We start from the raw sequence: 17547 nt of genomic DNA, 5'->3' as shown, positions 1-17547 counted from the left end.
GAATAGAGTGAGAGAGAACATCCAGCTCTGGGAGGAAGGGCATGAAGGCCCTCAAAGGAACCACTCGGAGATATGCTCCTGCTGGATCCTCAGGCTCCAGAACAAGGGTGGGGAAGGGAAAGTCAACAAATCCATATATAGAAGAAAAAGGACACCATTCTGCAGAGCAATATGGAACTATGACCAAAGGGCCATCAAACTGTGCATCCCCTTTGACCCAGCAGTGTTTCTACTGGGCTTATATCCCAAAGAGATCTTAAAGGAGGGAAAGGGACCCACATGTGCAAGAATGTTTATGGCAGCCCTTTATGTAGTGGTGAGAAACTGGAAACTGATGATGCCCATCAGCTGGAGAATGGCTGAATGGAATGAGTTATAGTGTATGAATGTTATGGAATATTATTGACCAGCAGGATGATTTCAGAAAGGCCTGGGGACGCTTACATGAACTGGTGTTAAGTGAAATGGGCAGAACCAGGAGATCATTGAATACAGCCAACAACATAATTATATGATGAATAATTCTGATGGATGTGACTCTCTTCAACAATGAGATGATTCAGGCCAGTTCCAAGAGTCTTGTGATTAAGAGAGCCATCTACACCCAGAGAGAGACTGTGGGAAGTGAGGATAGATCACCACACAGCATTTTCACTTATTTTGTTGTTGTTTACTTGTATTTTGTTTTTTTCTCATTTTTTCGCTATTTGATCTGATTTTTCTTGTTTAGCAAGTGTAAGTATGTATACATGTATTGGATTTAACATATTTTTAACGTGTTAAACATATATTAGATTTTGTGCCATCTAGGGAAGAGGGTGGAAGAGGGGGAATTTGTAACACAAGGTTTTGCAAGGTCAGTGTTGAAAAATTATCCATGCATATGTTTTAATAAAAAATTAAAAAGAAGATCAGCAAGGGAAATAGAGGAAAGCACCTAATTGATACTGTTTTGCTAAAACCAACAGGAAGATTTCAAATAGTTTGTGTATGATTTAGAAAATTATCCATAAAATGAATTATTATTTTTATTTTGCTTATTTATTTATTTACTTTGATAAATTAAGTATAGAATTCTGTTTAGAAAAAGATATTGGCTCTAAAAGTCAAAGTATTTGTTTAGTCCCTCAATTATTCCTCCTCTTTCCATTCCACTCCAAATATTTCATATGTGTTCTTTATTTGGATCTACTTCTGCACAAAACCCTCAATAGTTTTTCCCCTCAGGTACAAAGGGTATTCTGCCATATTACTTTCAATTACTGTTTAATAATTTATGAAATTCTCCAGGATCATACTTGCAATATTTCAGTCAGGCCCCATTACATTATAATGAGGTTTGATTTAACACAGTCATTATAAATGCTATAAAAGGTTAGTGGCGGCAGGGGGGGAGGGAGGAAGTTTCAGGCAAAAGCATTCATTTCTGACCACTTAAGAATAAAATAAACAGCTGTCACCAAGCACAAGGCTTCCACTCCCTGTGAATGACAGGGTCTTAAGAGCTACTTACACATTCAGCAACATGTTCTGGGGCTGGAGAACCTCCGCAGAGATCAGCAGGGGGGAGTTGCAGGAACAGTGTGGATTTATCATTTGAAAGACTAAGTTCAAATACTGGCTCTGCCAATAAATGCCCATGTGATCAGAGTACTTGACCTCATACCAGATTTCTCATTCATAATTTGAAAAGGATGGAAAAAGGATTTTCCAAAGTCCCTTCCGACTCCAGATGCTAAAATAAGTTTTATCAAATGTTTCTTGCCATAAAATCATGTGTCCCTGCAGCTGGGGGCATGACCCATCAAGGTGGGAGCTTTGTTTTCCAGAAGTGGAGATGACCTTGCACAGTGAACCATCCACACCCTTCCTCCTCATCTCACTTAAATGATTTTGCAGGGCTCGAAAGCCCTAGGTTCAAACAGTGACATGTACTGGCTGTGTGTCCCTCGATAGATCATTTACCCTCTCTGTGTCCCAGGCAACTCCCCAAGATTATAAATTGTTGAGCAGGTACCAATCAGCCCAATACAGTGAGTTTCTTCCCTGGAAGTTCCTTAGGCTAATGAAATCACAGGTCTTCCAAAAAAAAAAAAAAAAAAAAAAAAGCTGTTTAAGAATATGGAAAAACTCAACCCACCTTGAAACAGCAGCAACAGCAAGAAAAACCCTTTTCTACCGCATTTTTTTCCTATTTCCAGGCTTGGACAATATGAAAAGGCCAGAGAAAAGAGAGGATTTGGACAAAAAACTTGGAGCTCGCCATGTCAGACAGAAATATTCAATTGTAATCGAAGGTATTTGCATTTGGAAGAATTTAGGATTACTCCCCAGAATTATGGTAAGCTTTTAAGAGATCCTAAAAATCATTTAGTTTAATCTCTCATATTCTTTACAGTGAGGAAACTGAGGCTAAGAGCTAGCAAATGATGACTCTAATGACATATGGTTGGTTGGTAGTCAAGATAAGCGTCTGAGTTCCTGGCTCTCCAGCCAACATTGTTTCCAAAATACCCTCTTCCTCACCAAAGGGGTCCAAAAGAAATGGCATGGCTCTAAGATAGTTTGTTGTCTTTAAAAAGTTATTGTATCGTTCCCGACAAAACAGAAGAAGCAGCAAAATTCTTACTTGGGAAGTATTTAGATGCTTGGCTGTAGACATTTGGATGTGTCATTTATTTGTATTTATCAAGTGGCCGCAAATACCACAATCGCCCCAACCCTGGGTCATGTATCCTGGGAGATTCAGCAGCCTGATGGGTCACCATCAATATTTATTGAGTGTTCATTGGATGTAAGGCAGCATCCTTGACACTACGGGGATTTTATTAGATAGAGATTGCACTGTCCTTGAGAAGTTTACAATCGAGAGAAGTAAAATATAGGAATATAGATTGTACACTCCTTAGGGCTCTTTAAAAGAAAGACCTCAATGGATGCTCCTTGTCATGTCTCTGCTTTTTGTCAAGTTCACCTTATTCACATCGCTGAGGTAATTTCCCCAGGCCACAATCAGCAATACATCAAAAAGGATTTATTAAGTTCTTATTATGATGCAGGCACTGTGTTAAAAACTGGGTATACAAAAAATAAGAATAATAATGTATTTTTTAAAACATACCTGCCTTCAGGAAGTTTACATTTTAATGGGGGAAATAGCATGTAAATAATTAGGTACATATACAAAATATATAATTCAGATGAAAGGAAATCTCAAAAGCACTAGCTATTAGGTAGGTTATTCTGCAGAAGGTAGGATCTGGCCTAAAATTTGAAGGGAACAAAAAACTACCAGGCAAAGGTAAGGGGGGAAATCTTTCCTGACATGGGACATAGATAATCAGTGCAAAGGCAGAGATGGGAGTTATAGGGTCCTATGGGAGGTGGAACAAGTAAGTAGGTCAGTGTACTGAAAGGCACAAAGTTGAAGACTGGGAAAGGATAAGGTCATGAAGAGCTCAAAATGCCAAACAGATGACTTTATATTTGATCCTAGAGATAATGGGAAGCCCCTGGAGCTTATTGAATGATGTGGTCAGCTCTACACTTTAGGAAAATCACTTTAGCAACTAAGTAGGGATATGGATTGTAATGAGAGGAGGCTTGAATGGGAAAGATCAATTAGCAACCTATTGCTATATGATAATTAGGAGGAAGAAGACAAGAGCCTGCACTGGTTTAGCAGTTGTGTGATGGAAGAGAAAGATACAAGTAAAAGAGACATCATTTTATATCATGTTATATAGTTTTATATAATTTTATGTAAGTGTCATTATAAGAGACACGCTAGCTTCAGCAGCCCATATACGAAAATTGGGAAGTTAAAATAAGAGAGGATACATAGAAATAAGAGAGACTTTCTTTATATTCCCAGAATTTAACACTGGCATATGGTAAATGCTTAATAAATGATAGAGTGACTGCAATGTTGTGAAGGTACAAATAACAAGATTTGGCAGCAGATTAGATACATTTTTACCCCTTTCCTCAAAAACCTTCACTAGCTCCCTATTACAATAGTCACAAAGATAAAATTTTAGCGCTGCGGTGGGGACCAAGTCGTCCTAATCCATCATTTGACAGATTAAGAAAGAAAGGTCCCAAAGCAATAAAGGAAGCAATTTAGTAAATCAATCTGTCACTTAGCATATAAGGGACTGAGCTAGAGCTCAAACCTTCAACTCTAGTGAAGGTTCCACTAAGCACTAATTAAGTCTTGCCTAAACACACCCAGCCCCAAAGCTTCCCACAACTTGGCTGTAATCAGCTTTCCCAGCCCTGCCTCCCAGAACTGCCCCAAGGCAGTCAGCCTAGACAAACTTCTTACTCTCTCAGTATCCCGAGTTACTTTCTTCTGTACCTTTGATCTGGCCATTCCTCTGCATGGAAAGTGCTCCTCTGTCATTTCTGGTCTAATCCCTAGCCATCCCCCTCAAATTCTTCCTCCTCCGCTTCAAAGGGGGACAGAGATGAGACTGCTGTTGTCACTGTTGTGCTAAATGTAAACTACACTGAAAAACTGTGCTTGAAAGATGTTCAGAGTTTCATCTAAAATCTTGTCTATTCCTTGTTTACTGGTATGTTTGTCTCTAATGGTTCATTATATGTGTGTATGGATATGGATATGAATATGAATATCTATATCTATATCTATACTTCCTGTTCTTCCCCCAGCCAGAAGGGATCCCCACAATCCCTGGATCTTCTCTCTGGCACCCTCCCACTAGCACCCCCCCTCTGCTGCCTTCTTTACATTTCCCTAGGGTCTCTTAAGTGTTCCATCTGACTGCCTTTCCCACTTCTCAGCCTCCTTCAGTGTCCTGGTGTTTTTGTGGCTCTGGACCACTGCCTTCTCATAGAGATCCCCTCTTCCCTTGGCTTCCAGGACACTGCCATGTTTCTGCCGAGGGTTCCATCCTTAATCCAGTCATCCAGACTCACTATAGAGTCCTTCTGGACTCTGCCCTCTCCCTCACATGGCCCTCCACTTCTCTGTTGCTAAATGATCAATTCTCCTCGCACATCAGTCTCTTCTTTCCACTTACAAAGCTGCCCCCAAAACTGGACCCTCAGCTCTCCACTGCATTCACTTCCTGATTGGTCTTCCTTCCTCTCCTTTCTCCGGCTCCCGATGCAATCTCCACACAACCACCAAAATAATTGCTCTAAGGCACAGGCATGACCATGTCCCCCACTTCAAAACTTTCAGGAGTCCCGCATTGTCTTTAGGATAAAATACCAGCTTCTTGGCTGATATGTAGGACCTTCCACCATCTGCTCCCCTTCTACTTATCCAGGCTTGTTTCAAAGGTCTTCTTCAGGAACACCCTGGTCCAGCCCAATCGGCCCCTGGTTCCTGAAGTAGCAGCTCCACCTCCTGCCCTGAGCGCTGGTAAAAACACTCCTCCGGGTCTTTCACATGCCCAGTGCCAAGCACGGCTACTGGCACCACATGGGCACGTCAACATGTGCTCAGTGCCATCCTCTCTAAGGCCATCTTCTCTTGATTCTGATTTCTCTTACCTTCGGTTCTAGACAGCCATCTCCCTCATAGAATGTAAGATCCTTGAAGGCAAGAGCTGTTTTTTTTTTTTTTTTGTTTGTTTTGTTTTGTTTTGTTTTTGTGTTTTTTAATCCTCAGTGCTTAACAGTGTCTGGTATACAGTAAACACTTAATGAATGATTATTGGCTGGTTGCTTTTTGATGGAATTAAATAACAGTCAGATGTAGCAGAAAAGTATGGCTTGTTTTCAGACTGGAGGATATCTGGAACACACACACGTGTCCATATGTTTGTCTTTGCATACGTGTTTGTGTGAATATCAATACACATATGTGCTTCTGTATGTATAACATACACATATACGATTTGCATCTATCTCAACAATATAGGGTACAATTGGAAGGTGAAATCAAGAGAGGGAGGTACAAAGAAAGAGCAGTGAGAATGTGGTAAAGGGTTCCAAAGATCAATGGCCGATGTCTAACTGAATGAGAACATCCTCTATTCCATCCCCCACAAGGGAGAGCTCCCCTTCCCTTGATGACTTCAACCAAAGGGTAACCCCATGGAGGTAGTCTGATCTTGGACAGTTCTATTTGTTAGGAGCTGAAAAGGATTTCTCAGCCCCTTTCTCCCATGGTTCCTAGCTCTACTTCTGGGACCCAACAGAACTTGAATTTCTCTCCCGTATGACAGCCCTTAGAGTGCTTGAGTCCTGCCACCTTATCACCAAGAAGTCTTTTCCTCTGCAGGCTATACATGTGCATTTCTTTTAGCTAATGAGATCTCCAGATCTTCTCTTCCCAATTGCTAGTAACTGCAGAAACCATGCTGTTTAATTATCTCCTGCCTCAGATCCGTTAGGTTTCTCAGATCACTGAGAGACAAGAAGCTCCTTGAGGGAAGATTGTGTCACACTGAGAAACAGCCATATTGTGGAGGTTTAATTCTGTCTTTTAATTATCTTTCCACTACACTATGCTGCCTCTCTGAGATTAGACTTAAGGGAATCTGAAGGACATTAGAAATCACTGAATCCTGGGTAAAGAGGTCCTCCATAAATACATTAGGAAAGTCTTTCCCCAGGGCCGAGTTTACTATCTGCTTCATTTTCTTCTACTGGAACACCGATTCAGCAAGCACGTATGAAGTGCCTACTATGTGCAGGCTATTAGCAGAGCATCAGACAAGGGATTTCTAGTTTCAGTCTTAGTTCGGAAAAGCTGCATCATTCCAGGCAAGTTTTAGCTGTGGTTTTCCTTCTAGGGCCTGGGAAAGAGATTTGTACATAATAAAACCTAGAAATGGTTGCACTAAATTGAACTAATCTGTGCCTTGATTTCTTCATCTGCAAAATGAAGAGAAGGATAGAGGGTCTCTAAAATCCTTTCTGCCTCTCATATTTTATGTTACTTTTTTTTTTTTTTTTTGGTGACTCCCATAGGCCCTAGCACAGAACTGCACACATAACAGCTGCTTAAATATTGATTGACTCACCTCCTTCTCAATTTTCCCCATGGCAAATGCCTCTGCCAATGCCCTAGTACAGGGGAATGAAATCAATCAAACTGGACATGGCTCTCTCCAACAATGAGATGATTCAAACCAGTTCCAATCGTTCAGTGATCAAGAGAGCCTAGACACCCAGAGAGAGGCCTGTGGGAACTGTGGAACACAACAGCATTTTCCTGCTTTCTGTTGATGTTTGCTTGCATTTTATTTTCCTTCTCAGGTTTTCTTTTCTTTCTAGATCCTATTTTTCTTGTGCAGCAAGATAACTGTATAAATATGTTTCCATGTATTAGATTTACCATATATTTTAACATATTTAACATGTATTGGACTCCCTGCCAGCTAGGGGATTGGGTGGAGGGAAGGAGGGAAAAATTTGGAACAGAAATTTTTGCAAGGGTCAGTGTTGAAAAATGACCCATGCGCATGTTTTGTAAATAAGCAGCTTTAATTCAAAAAAGGAAAGGAAGAAGAATCAAACTCTGTTCTTCGGAAAGGCTTCTCTCAAAGATGTATGGGACTACCTCTGTCCTAATGTTCAAGGAGACGATCTCTGGCTTCCTTCAGACTCTAAATATTAGGGTCCCACATTACTCCCTTGAGTCTAATCTCGGGGAGGCCACATGGAATGGGGGAAAGAGAACGACAAGGCTGGGTCCCAAATCCCAGCTCTGCGACCTAGTTTATGTGATCCTGGGCAAGTCCTTTACCCCCTCCTGGCCGCAGTTAGCTCATGTATACATTATAAAGTGGACTACATGGACTACCTTCCACCTCTAAGTCTCTGTAAGAAATATAGGATTTAAATGGCCCCAAAGGACCATAAAATGCTAGACTCTCACATTTCTCTACAAGTTAATGTGAAGAGGGCCCTGAACCTGAATCAGAAATCCATACATGCAGCCAGATGGGTGCATGGCACGGAAAGTGCTGCTGTGGGTGGAGGCAGAAGACCTGGAAGAGCCGAGTTCCAGTCTCGGCCGCTTAGCGCCCGTGGCAGGAATGCTGGGACAAACCAGATATTCTGGGCCTCTTTTTGCAGGAAGGGCACCGTGGGTGAAGCGCTGGGCTTCGGTGCCTTCACTGTCCTTCCTCATTAGTAACAGGAGAAGCAGCATTTTAGCCCTGCCCGCTTCTTCATCCTAAAGTTCCAGCGATCTCATGGATGCGGCGAGTCTTTACTAACCGTGCGTGCAAGAGCCGGGCAGGGCTGGGGCTCTGGGGGCTAGGCTGGGGCCCTCGAGGGAGGAAAGCGCCGCTGGTGAATCCCGCAGCCGTGGGGCAGGGGCAGGGGGGTGCTTAGCGGGGGAAGCCGAAAGGAGCCGGGCGGGGCTGAGGGGTCCTCTCGGCCTGAGGGCAGAGGAAGGACTTGAGTGCGCGGCTCCCACGGGCCCGGGCTAGTGCCCTGACGGCCACCTACGGGGGACCAAACGTGATGCTTCCAGAAAACCGGCCCCCTCCGGCGAGATGAGCTGCCCCAGCCCCTGGGGGGGGGACTCTCCTGGCTCTGGCGCCCCCTCCCCCCCAACTTCTCCCTCCTCCTTCTCCTTCCCTCTCTCCCGAGTCTGGCGGCCCTGAGCGGAGAGGAAGAGTCGGGAGCGGGAGGGGCTCGGGGCTGCGCGCCCCCCCCCCCCCGCCGTGATCGCTTTGTTAGTTGACCCGAGAAAAGGAAAACGAAAACCCCCAAACTGTAACCTCCGAGCTCCAGGCCGCCAGGGCCCAGCGAGGGGGCGGGGGCGGGGGCGCTGCCGAGCCCGGGAGGGCCGCAACCTCTGGGGCCGCGCCCGCAGGGATGCTCTGTGGGTACCACTCGGTGAACGCCCCCAACCCCCCCCCCCCCCCCCGGCTGGCTGGGAAGGGGGGGAGGGGGAACGGGGAAGAGGGGGAGGGGTGGCTCCACGGCCGAGTTGCCGGGGAGCCGAGCAATGTGGGGCCCTAGATACGCAAGAGACTCATTTTCCAGCCGTCCGAGAGGAGCCTTAACTAAGTAAGAAGGTGCGTCACGCGGCGGCTGGACTTGATGCTAAGCAATTATCCCGAGCCGACGGCGCGGCTCTTCGTGCCGGGCCTGGGAAATTGGCTAAGCAAAAAGAATAACGGCCCATCCGGTGACTCATCCCCGCTGCTCATTCAGGGGAGCTTTATCTCGGGGAACTGATGCAACTAATATGAAAATGAGCAAAAAGCATTGCTGGAGGGAGCGGGCCGGGGGCGGGGCCACGAGCGCGGGCCGGGGGCGGGGCCAGGGGCGGGGCCACGAACTTCTCGGCACCATGACCCGAGGCTAACGCGCTTCCATTTTTCTACATCGTCAGGATAAAAAGTAGTGCCCGCGCTCCAGGGAACACGCAGGACCCGCCGGGTCAGGGCTCGGTTTTATCCTCGCGCCTCAGGATCCGAAGTTGGGGGAGCGGGGTGTGAGAGAGAGACAGAGACAGAGACAGAGACAGAGAGAGACACAGAGAGAGACAGAGAGAGACAGAGACAGAGAGAGATAAAGAGAGAGACAGAGACAGAGAGAGACAGAGAGACAGAGACAGAGACAGAGTGAGACAGAGAGACAGAGACAGAGAGAGAGAGATAAAGAGAGAGACAGAGTGAGACAGAGAGACAGAGAGACAGAGAGACAGAGACAGAGACAGAGAGGCAGACCCACAGATAAAGAGAGAGACAGAGACACAGAGAGAGAGAGAGACAGAGACAGAGAGAGAGAGACAGAGACAGAGAGAGACACAGAGAGAGACAGAGACAGAGAGAGAGACAGAGACAGAGTGAGACAGAGAGACAGAGACAGAGAGAGAGATAAAGAGAGAGACAGAGAGAGAGAGACAGAGACAGAGATAAAGAGATTCTTTCTTGCCCTAAATTTTGCATCTTTTGTTCCCAAGATCACAGTGATTCCTTAGAAACTGCTGCTGTGGCCATGAGAACCGGACTCTTGTAGCCAGGTCAGGACTTTTGCCTTTGCCGGGGCCCCTCTCTCCCAGGATGCCGGGATGTCAGCCCCCATGTCCCCTCCCCACTTCTAGTCTAATCTCAGCACAACCTTTCCCTCTGGCTGCTTTTTACAGTTCACCCGGTCCCAGAGGCACGTGAGTCTCTCCGGCTGACACGGAGCCTGGGAGGGACAAGCTCTGCTGCTCCCCGTGCTGAGATAACCATCACACTTTAATGAGCTAAGCTAATGCTAAGCAGAACACAAAGCCTTTTTTGGTTCCCTGAGAGAGGGCTGCGGTGATCAGTCTTTCTGCGGGCCCTGATAAGACCTTGGGTAAAAGACCGAGGACAACTTCTTCCGCCAGCAGTTGTAAAAGCAGTAACCACGGACCTTTGCCCATCTTTTCTTCTAAAAAAAGAAGAGGGGGCTGCTTTATGGACCTAAAACCTTGAGAGATCTGCAAGTTACCCACATATCACCAGAAGATTGCTTCCTCTGTTTCTGAAGGTGAAATATTCCTTCTTTTTAAAAACTAGAGAGCAACAAACACATTGCAAATTCCGGAGTTTCACGTCTTGGAAGGGATTTCAGAGGTCAACCGAAGCACCGATTCCCCCTCTAACATCCCTGGCAAGTACTTATCTGCCTTCTTGAAAACCTCCAGTGACAGGGAACTCACTACCAACGAAGCTAGAAGTACCATTTTTTTATTGATAGGAAGCTCTTCCTTATTGCCCATCAATAACTTCTACAGATCAGATTTAGTTCACAATTTTATGGGCAAAACAGAATGAGTTGAATCCCTTTTCCACTTGGAAGGCAATCTGATAACTAAATAAGCATTAACTAAGTGGCTGCCAGGACAAAGATCTGGGGGGAGGAGACAAAAACAAAGTCTTGTCTTGAAGGGACAATTTCAAAGAAAGCAAGGAAGACTGGTACAAACTTATGTGGAGTGAAGTGAGCAGTACCAGGAAAACAACATATCCAAAGAGTAGCTACATTGTAAAAATGAACAGTTCTGAAAGACTCAAAAACTTGGAACAACCCAATGATCAAGCACCATTTTATAAAGACAAAAGAATTATTATAAAAAGATGATGGACTCATATGAAATGTCATATACCTTTTTTGACTACCGTTTGTTCCAAAGGTTATTTTTCACCTGGTAGGAAGAGGTGAAGGGAAGAATATGGAATCGAGAGAAAATAACTACTTGTTAACTGAAAAAAGCTGATTTTAAAAATTGAAGCCAGGGATATGTACCCCTAAATTTCCTCTTCTTGTGGCTAAACTTTCTCCCCGTAGCATTAGTACCCTTTAATAATTCTAACATTAGACAAAATAGGGGGCCACCCTTATCAATAGAGGAAGAAATTCATGGTCTGTTTGCTGTGATTTGCCAGAGCCAAGAATACTTCTGGCTTGAATATGTCTTCTCAACCAATCTGACACAGTGACCACTAACGTTGTCTGTCTTGTCCCTTCCTGTAACCTTCTTTTAAAATATAAACACCAGAGAGGGGCATATACGATTATATGCAAGGAGAAAATCCTAATGAAATCCTAGGACACACACACACACACTCACACACTCACACACACACACACACACACACTCACACACACACACACACACACTCACACACACACACACTCACACACACACACACACACTCACACACACTCACACACACACACACACACACACACACACACACACACACACACACTGATAGGTGTGGGATTAGGCAGGGATACCTGCCTAAATCTCAAATTCCCCACTGCGATTACTACAAGTTAAGCCTTTAACATTTCAATGTGAATTAGTTTAAGAGATCAGGTTTTTCTCCCGGAAGAGAAGTACTTGAGGTAGTAAGTAGATTGCCTCTGGGGCTCTATCAAACATGCCTTTAGAGGAGAAGGGGGAGGATGGGAATGCTGACACTCAGATACACAGCCTACAGCTGCGTCAGAATTACAAGGTCATCCCAGGATTGGCTCTCTGGGGAGCCGAATGAACCCCCAGGTTCCCAGAGAGTATCAGGCAGAGTGGATGAGCACCCCGAACAAGAGCATAAACACAGGGGCAGTCCCGGTTGCCTTCCCAACAATGGCACAGTAGACAAGATTTGGGTCACCTAATTGATATAGCTTTCCTTTTTCTTACAGTCTGTCTCTCCCCTCCTTACTTGAATTAAGCCCTCACACACATATCCTCAAAATCTTCTTGTTGTTTTAAATCCAGCCTACCCACATAGACTACGGAACTCACTTCTTTCCTAAAGTAAATTAGCCAAATGTCACATCTGTAGACAAGTGTTGTCCCTATTTGATAGATGAGAAATTAAAAAATTAAGCAACTGCCCAAGGTTTCACAATTAATGAATTGCAGAAATAGTAAGTAGCTAGCATTTAAAAATACAATCATCTTTTTAGTCAACCTTTCTTTAGTATAAACACAGACTGAAACAGCAAGACAGATTTAGGGAATAATAGGAATATATAATTCTTACCTGAAGCGAAGGCCTATAGGCAAATGACATTGTGTGTATACATACATACATAATATATATCCATATAAAAAACAAATCTTCAAAACCTACTCTCTCTATGGTAGATTAGTCACTATTCATTTTGAATCTCAGTAATTTTCTATGAAACACACTTCTAATTACCCTATTCTAGGGAATTAATTCTGAATTATTATGTTCTATTTTACCTTTTATCAAAACCTAGAAAATGTACTCTTGTGACCCAGAATGTTTGGCTTCAGGGGCCGAGAAGGAAAAGAGGGAAGGATGTTAAATCAGGCATTCGCTTAGAGGCAGAGAGATGGGAAAATGAGACAGGCAATTAGGAATTCAGGTGCAATCCGCTGCAGAACCCAGGAAATTAAGCAGGCATAGGACATAGAAGTTGAGGGAACAGCATTTTAAATAAGGGTTGGAGATCAAAAGAGATGTAGAAATGAGTAGACAGGCCAAGGCAAGGCTACTGTGTCCATTCACATGACTAAAAATCTTCTATCTGTATAAGGAAAAATCCTTTCACTTAGGGTAAAAATAATTGAGTTGGGAATAGAAGGAATAGCCCTCCATTTTTCTAAAGATGGTCTGCCAATAGGTTTTTCTCACTGGAAGCAGGAAACAATCCAATCCCTAAACAATCCAACCTCTAGCTCTGCTAGGAGTTGGGTTGGAAGGCAGGCCCCAGAGAAGCGGTGCCATGGGGACTGGATCCTGGGGGTGACAGCTCAGAGTCAAGAGAAGGCACACAGCTACAGCTAGTGCAAGCTGACAGAGGACTAAAGCCCAAGCATTACTATCTACAGACTGCTGTGGGAGGAAATTGTGTCCCACTCCCAGAAAGAAACACACACGTAGGGGGGAAATAGCAATAATAATAAGGCAACTAATGTTTTATTATGCTTTTAAGGTTGCTAAGTGCTGTATATACTGATCTCATTTAAAAGTAGTCAGTAAACATTTATTCAGTGCCTTCTGTGTGGTTCTGTTCTCACTTCTAGCTTCCTGGAGAAAAGCCCAATTTATCCTCCCCTTCTTATGGCTCTGATACCCTGGACCAGCTTTAGGAGCAGGAATCCAGGAAGCCAACAGTGGTCAGCAATGCCTAAGGATGGGGATTGGCATCTCTGACAGTCACTTAATAACTAGAATCTGTCTTGACCATAAGGAAATGGACCATGATTTCATCAAGGGCCATGAATGTCAAACCCTCCCCAAACAAGTTATATGCTATCTGAGGAGCCGGCCCAAAGGGAAACAGTCCTGGGCTCTCCAGGCCCCCTGAAGCTGTTCCACTCCATCAGAAACACTACTAATAATAACTTACATTTCTATAGTACTTTCACAAGCCTTAGTGATTTAATTCTCATTACAGCCTTGTGAGGTAAGATTGATAATAATAATAAATGACAGTTTTAGAGGATTTTTAAAGTTTGCAAAGTAGTCCATACATAGTCTTTCACTTGGGATATGCTGCCTTTTACATAAAGATTTTCTTGATCCTCCTAACTACTATGGCTCTCCCCGTAATTATCGTGTATATGTATATGTACACCCACATATAAATATGTACATATGCATATATATGCACACAGATGTGTATAAATGAAAGGTCTTTGAAGAAATGGATTCTCCCTTTTGCCTTCAAATCCTATGACTTTAACGTAGTGTCCAGCACAGAGAGCTGTGTTGATAGATTGATTTGAGCTTCACAGCTATCCTGAGAGACAGTTATTATAGGAGTTATTATCTCAATTATATAAACGAAGAAACTGAAACACAGAATGGTCGATGCCTCGCCCAAGGTCATATGGCTAAGGAGTGTGAGTTGTAATGTTCAGCATAAGCCCTTTTCCTGGTCTGGACCTAAGCTGTGAGTCAGGAGAAACAGGCAATTTTCTCAGCAAAGACAAAGGTCAAAAAGAACACTGTGAGATTTGATGGCATTTCCATGAAGTGGGAAAAGACAAAGTAACTAGACGATCGTATTGATTTATTAGAGACCAAAAAACTGGGATATTAATTAAGATCATTATATTACCTAATAATAAGATTAAAGTGACTTTGTAACAAGTTCTAGCTCTTTCTTTTTCTTTGAATTTTTCATAGTACTTTTTCATTTTTACAGTTGCTAAATTGTAGGAGAGTGATAGATATGAATGAATACGATGATTTATATATGTTGTACAATTGGGTTTTGCAATATAAAATGAAATATAAAATGTTTAAAGCCATAATGAGAAAACCAATGTTACTTTCTGCCATTCATAATTCCAATTCCCCTGGGGAAGCATTATTCCCAAGGGCATTGAGATTTGTGCTACCCCACACTATAGTGTGAGCCATAAAGCTCTGCTTGTCATTAAAATATCACTTTCACCCACTTACCATGGTATCTCTACTCCCTCTCCCTGGCCTAAAATCCCCACCATTCCAGTCCCTCCTTGGGATGGCCTAGATCAGGAAGGTCACTGTTTTTAAAAGAATGTATTTGTTTTCAGAATAGAGCCCCAAGCTCCTTAAGTTGACATTTAAGTTATACCACAATCTGCCTCTATTCCGCTTCTCCAGCATTATCTCCCTTGCCCATCCTCTTGGCGCTGCAGCCAAACTAGACTCCTCACCCTTCCAGAAAACATACCTTGACCCTTCCCCAGTTCTCTCTGATCTTCAGTTCCATTTTTACCTTTCTATATCTGTTCAAGATTTAGTTCAGATGCCCCCTCCTATATGAAGCCTCCAGTAAATTCCCTTCTTCAGCTAGAATTTATTATTCCCCTCTTGGAACCCAAATAGACCTTTCTTTTCCCTTTTTTTTTTTTTTTTTTTTTTTTTTTTTTTTTTTTTTTTTCTGAGTAGTCAACCAGCAATGGGTAAATGCTTAGAATGTGCCAGACGCTGTCCTAGGTGCTGAGAATACAAATACAAGGAGAAAGAAAGATGGTCCTTGTCTCAAGAAGCTTATGTTCTCAAGAAGCCTACATTCTGAAGGGGGACGACAAGACATAAGGGGGGGGGGCTGAAAAGTGGGAGGAGGTGAAAGTACTCAGCACAGGGGCATGGCAGAGAAAATCCATGGTGCAGCCTGGAGAGCACTGAAAGTGGGTTTGGCCCGGCCTCCTTCAGTTAGAAGTTCTGGGAAGAATCAGCCAATCGGAAGTGGGGGCCACAGAAGGGTGGAGGGGAGAGTGAGGGCGTACTTTCAGGGAGCAACAGCCCAGGATCCTGCCCAACTCCCATTCTCCATAAAACTGCTCCTAGTTGACATTACATTTCTTCTCTTTAACCTGGGGGAAGGAGCTCCCAGAGAGAAGAGATTTCCATGGAATGGGAGAGACAGACTGCAGTGATGGTCAGCAGCACGGCCTGCCTTCATGCCCATGGATCTGTGGTCCATGCACGATAACCTCACAAAAGTTATACTCAGGTCCAAAATAAGGACAACAGGCAACATTTATATAAGGAAGTGCCACTAAACTCTTCATAAATATTTGATCCTTACAATATTCCTGGGAGGTAGGTACCTCTCTTACCCCCATTTTAATGATGAGGAAAATTGAGGCAAATGGAGATTAACTAACTTGCTCAGGGTCATTCACTGGAAAATGTCTGAAGTTGGACTTGAATTCAGGCCTTCCTAACTCCACTGGACCACCTCAAATACTTTTGGGGTCAGCATCTATTCAAAATCATAGCCTAAGAACCCATTTTCTAATGATTTTTTTCACCACACCAAACCAGAATATATCTTAATTCAAAAAAAAAAAAAAAAAAACTAAACTGAATAGTGAAGTAAATAACAACTAGAAAACATAAGGCTAGGTTCTCATTCATATCTCTACACGCCAGTTGGAGGAAGGAACGTGGTGCCCAGACAACTCACACTCCTCGGGCTGTGTCTCAGCTGGGCTTCCTGGGACTCCAAAGACGGGGTACTTCCCTCCAAAGCTGCCAGTACCAAGTGCTGGGCTGTTGTTACTGAGTGAGCTGATCCTTCATTGAACTGTTACTGCCATCTGCTGTTGGTTTGCCTAAGCGGATCTAGGCTGCTTCTCTGCAAGATTGCTCAAAGCGCTTGGGAGCCTCCTCCTAGCCTCAGGATTGTTTCATCTCTTTTGTGAGTTAGACACGTGGCCGCACCAGTCAGCAGAGGAAAAATCTATCAGATCCCCACCGCTCTTTTGCATGTCTTCATTTCACCTTTAGTGGGAACTCTCCTAAGTCCCCTTATTTTTGTATTGGAGTAAATTTTCAATTCCTCTGACCAAACATATTACTCTAGAGCTTCAGTTAGCCCTAGCAGAAAGGGGAAGCTGGAAACTCTATTGTTTTGCATTCCTGCAGCTACCCCCTTGCTACATCCTACACACTGACCATGTGTTCTCTGGTCCCCTGCATGGGACAGACAGAATATCTGTGCATGCGCTATATAACCCACAAGGAAGTGCAAATCTGAGCATGCTCCATGTCCCCCCGTTATACACTTACCAAGCTTTCTTTTCTGTTATTATGGTTATGTCCCCGTGTTGTTTAGCCTTTCACCAATCCCTTTGAGAGAAGAAATTGTCTTTGTGTGTGTGTGTGTGTGTGTGTGTGTGTGTGTGTGTGTGTGTGTGTGTGTATCCCCAGCATTGAACAGAGTATCTTGCCCATAGCAAGTGCCTGAGCAACACTTGGGGAAAAAAAGAGGGGGAAAGGAAGGAAAAAAGGGGGGGGGAAGAGAAGACAAGGGAGGAGGAGGAGGGAGGAGAAGAAAGGGAAGATCTCTAAAATAAGAGAATTGAATTAGATCATCTCTAAGGGCCCTTTTGGCTCTAAATCATGAGCCTATGAGCCTATGTGGGGAGCTATTAACTCCATTGTATTCTATATCTAGATAGGGAATGGAGGAGTGTTCCCCAATTCACTATTTCAAATGATTAGAGGGGCAGCTAGGGGGCGCAGTGGATAGAGCCCCAGCCTTGAATTCAGGAGGACCTGAGTTCAAATCTGATCTCAGACATTTAACACTTCCTAGCTGTGTGACCCTGGGCAAGTCACTTAACCCCAGCCTCAGAAGAAAAAA

General features: G+C 43.8%; 1 long non-coding RNA gene across 1 annotated transcript in view; it reads left to right on the top strand.

Moving 5' to 3' along the window:
• LOC141545639 (uncharacterized) overlaps positions 1–17547 on the top strand; it is a 373595-nt gene that overhangs the window by 252203 nt on the left and 103845 nt on the right. The window contains exon 3 of the long non-coding RNA XR_012483097.1: positions 2202–2341. This is a non-coding gene — a long non-coding RNA (uncharacterized LOC141545639). The remainder of the gene's footprint in view (positions 1–2201; positions 2342–17547) is intronic.

This window comes from Sminthopsis crassicaudata, chromosome 6, assembly GCF_048593235.1.
Source record: "Sminthopsis crassicaudata isolate SCR6 chromosome 6, ASM4859323v1, whole genome shotgun sequence".
NCBI lineage: Eukaryota > Metazoa > Chordata > Mammalia > Dasyuromorphia > Dasyuridae > Sminthopsis > Sminthopsis crassicaudata.
The sequence above is the reverse complement of the archived record's forward strand: the minus strand, read 5'-3'. Positions and strand labels throughout refer to the sequence as shown.